Consider the following 4,224-nt stretch of genomic DNA (forward strand, 5'->3'; position numbering starts at 1 on the left):
TTGGCGGATAAAATGGTCCCTTGGACAGAAGGAAACCTCCATTAACGAGAAAACAATTTCCTTGGATAAGAAGGCAATCGGCAGTAAGGAGAAATTTAATTTCTTTAATGATTTTTTTATTTTCCAATGAAATATAGGCAGTTAGAAAATTAGAACGGTACATCCTTGGTGACGATTTTTTAATAAAATTTAGATAGTCAGGGTATTAGAGAAATTTATCCTTGGACGAGAAGACATCTCCTTAGACAGGATAATAATAATTTCGTGAATAGGAAGATTCTGGACAATTGCGATCAATTTAATGTCTTTAATGATACTATTATTTTCCAACGATATTTAGAAGACAGAAAACATCTCCCTTGTAGATGACGACAATCGTCAATCTCTGTCATTTTAATTTTTTTATTTTTTATTTATTTTTTTTTTTTTATATTTGCTAGTGAATTTTCCAGAATAGTAGAATATTAGATTTACGTATTCTTGATAAACAAGATATTCTGAACAAGGTGACACCTTAGATAAGAATATATCTACTTTGCTCAGGATGACAAACCCCTTGGAATTCATTTGAATTTCACTTGGACTGAAATATACTCGTCTTCGAAATTACGATTAGTTTAATTTCGTTAATGATTTTCCTCATTTATTACGAAAATTTATATCGTTAGAATATTTGATAAATTTATCCTAAAATACGTAGACGTCATCTTGAATAAGAAGAGATGCAAATAGTAGCAATCAATTTAATTTGTTTAACTCTTATATCTTTTAATAAAAATTTAGAATGTTAGAATATTAGACAAATCTTGTCTTGTTTAAGAAAATATTAAAGAATTGCGAACGTATCAACTTTAGGTAATATAGAAAGCAAATTGTATTTTGTATTCTTTATCGTCAATAATTAATTTATCATCAATAGTTAACTTATCAATCGTTCTAACGTCTATCCATCGATTAAATGATGTTCAATTATCGACGTAATATATTTCATTGATTTTTTCATTTGCATTATATTGAAAACATAGAGAATAGAACAGGTGGAGCCACTGAAAGGAAAAATGCATTTTCCATTTCTCTTCAGTGATCTACTTGATCCTTCATCGAATGATAAAGATAGAACATGATTGAAAAATGGCGCGATTTTTCAATTGTCATTTTCTATCAATTTTCTCGATAAAAATTATTTATCGATTTATGACACATTTAATCATTTAATTAATTAATTAATTAATTAATTAATTAATATTAATCATATATTTATATAGATTATTAGTTTACTTATAAAAAAAAATAAATTGAGCAAATAATTTTTGATTAAACAAATATCATTCGAACGTTTATAAATTTCTCGAACATGTCAATGAACGAAACATCATTATAATTATTAACACATTCTCATATATATACATATACATATATATATATATATATATATAGATATATATATATATATATATATATATATATATATATATATATATATAGATATAGTCATTAATAAGACATAAGTGTGTATTTATAGGGGATGAAGTGTATTTATTTTATTTTCAAGAGTGATAGGGAGAGAAAGAGAAAGATAGATAGATAGATAGAGAGAGAAAGAGAGAGAAAGAGAAAGAGAGAAAGAGAGAAGAGATAGATCAAGTTACGTCATTACGGAGATTCGGATTAAACTTTCAAAAGTGTGTGTGTATGTGTGTGATAGAGAGAGAGAGAGAGAGAGAGAGAGAAAGATAGAAAGTCGATTTAAGCATTGGTTCTCGTTCCGACAAACACGTTATAAGCACGCGTGACGTTCTGAACAATCATATCGTTCGGATCCATTACGTCCGATAGAATCTCATTAATCATAATTACAAGGCTGTCGGGTTCACGATTACCACTACTAACAAAGTCGTTCATATTATGGATGAATATGCGAGCAACTAAATCGTCGTACGATCAAAGTGTCAACAGTACAGTATATTTTATGCTATGTGCTTTTCGCACGCTTATGTCTGTCTGTTTGTCTGTGTTTAAATGTGTGTATGTGTGTATGCGTAAGTATATATATTTGTAAGATAGGACGAACAATTAACCAACTAATTAATTTTCAAGTTAATGAACATTCTCGATATATATATTTGTCGAATCATTGTTTGTTTTATTAGTACGATTTATTATTTTCAAATTGCAAAATCAATTATTATTTCATATCGAAAGGATAAAAATTATCTCGAATGCAAATAATTTTACCTTTTTTTTTTCTTTTTTACTTACTTTTTCTTTTTTTTTTTTTTCTTTTTTTTCTTTTTTTAGATACGAACGAAAGTTGGTTTTATATATCCAAAGAATTGAAAATCTTTTCATTCTTTAATATACGATGATGTTTCTTTTTTCTTTTTTTTTTTTTTTCTTAATTATCACACCTCAATATCTTGAAAACAATGATATTTTCTGTTCTTTCGGATATCTAATACTTATGTATAAAGTACGTTTCTAAGTTTCCTAAGTTAAGTCCCATTTTATGTATGGAGGATATTAATGTGAAATAATTTTTTTAAATGTGATATAGAAAGATAGCATATGTAAATATTTTAGAAATTTTTTTCATCTTCTTTTTATTTCTTCTTTCTTTTTTTTTTTTTTTTTTTATTATTATGTCATATTCATTACCCGTCTATATCAAGCTTATGGATAACCTTGTGCAAGTTGGTTTTTGTCCTTTTTTTTTTTCTTTTTTCTTCTTTTTTTTCTTCTTTCTTCTATTGAAAGTAGGGAAAATGAGTCATCACGGAACAGGAGGTAAATAATATCGATTTTCGGATACACCAAGGTTATAGAAAAATTCGATAATATCTTGTAAGCTCGTGAACGTAAACCCATGGCCAGTAGGGTTTATTTCAAATACATTCTTATTGAAAATTTCATGGGAGATATTAAATTTAAACTCTAATTCCTGTTCGAATAATGATAAGAGTATTAACTTTTTTTAACGATCTATTTCATTATTATATAGGATATTTTTCTTTTTTTTTTTTTTTTTTGCCGATCGAAAGGAGGATAAATTTTCATTACATTTGTATTGAAAGAAACGATAATCAACGTACATATGTACTTACGTACGTGTCTTCCTTCTATATGTATATACAATATGTACAAATATATTTACACGTATATAATAGAAAATAATTAATGGTATTAAAGACTGTAATCATTTAAAGATAACTTTAATTACGTTTACATATATATATATATATATATATATATATATATATATATATATATATATAGTATATACACACAAGATGAAACATCATGTAACGCGATTTATTGAAAAATCGAACGTTCATAATGAGATTAGGGATTCTGTTGAAATAATTATACTACTTTTCATTGCCCGTGTTTTCAATATTTTGGAAAGCCTACATACATACATACATACATACATATATATATATATATATATATATATATATATATAATATTCGAATAATATTATTTTATTTCGATTTTCGATTTATCGTAGAATCTAAAATATAAATTCTTCTCAATTCGAAATACAAATGATCATAATGTTTTTTCGTTGTCTCGTAGATAATCTCAATATAATGTGACGAAGCGTGAAAGAAATAAAATGAAAGAAAAGAAAAATATATAGAGGGATAGAGATGGGGTAGGGGTCGTAAGAGGGGAGGATAAGGGAGGCTTGATCTTTTTAAAATAAGCGTAGGGGTTGATCGAACTTTCTCGGGTTGATCCCCACGAAAACGATAAATTTAGCTTAGCTCTTGGAACATTGGTAAAATGTGTTGCTCTGTTGTTGCTTTTCCTGTTGCTGTTAGGGTCTTTTAATTCCTCGGCTGGACGTCGACGAGAACGACGACGAAAACGACGACGATCGTTTTACGAATTCACTATGGAGGAGCAATAATTCGACCGCCCGTGGTTTTTCACTCGATCAGCTGGGACATGCGGGACGCACCATTGCCAACGACAAAGACGAGAACGATGAGAGGAGTAAGAGGAGGAGAGAAGGAGGAAGAAAAGGAGAAATGATCGTATCCGATCACCCTCATCCTTTTGATGACATTCACCGAAAAAAAAATTAGTTTCCAGGTTATCGATTGTTCGAAAACATCAAACTTACAACATAATATCCGATAGCTTATTTTCTTTCTGATAATGATAATCAATCTGAAATGACTCTAAAGTAAGTATGTAAGATAAGAATATAATAAATAC

The sequence above is a fragment of the Vespa mandarinia genome, chromosome 5 (assembly GCF_050613455.1).
Source record: "Vespa mandarinia isolate Hongniang chromosome 5, ASM5061345v1, whole genome shotgun sequence".
In the NCBI taxonomy this organism is placed as follows: domain Eukaryota; kingdom Metazoa; phylum Arthropoda; class Insecta; order Hymenoptera; family Vespidae; genus Vespa; species Vespa mandarinia.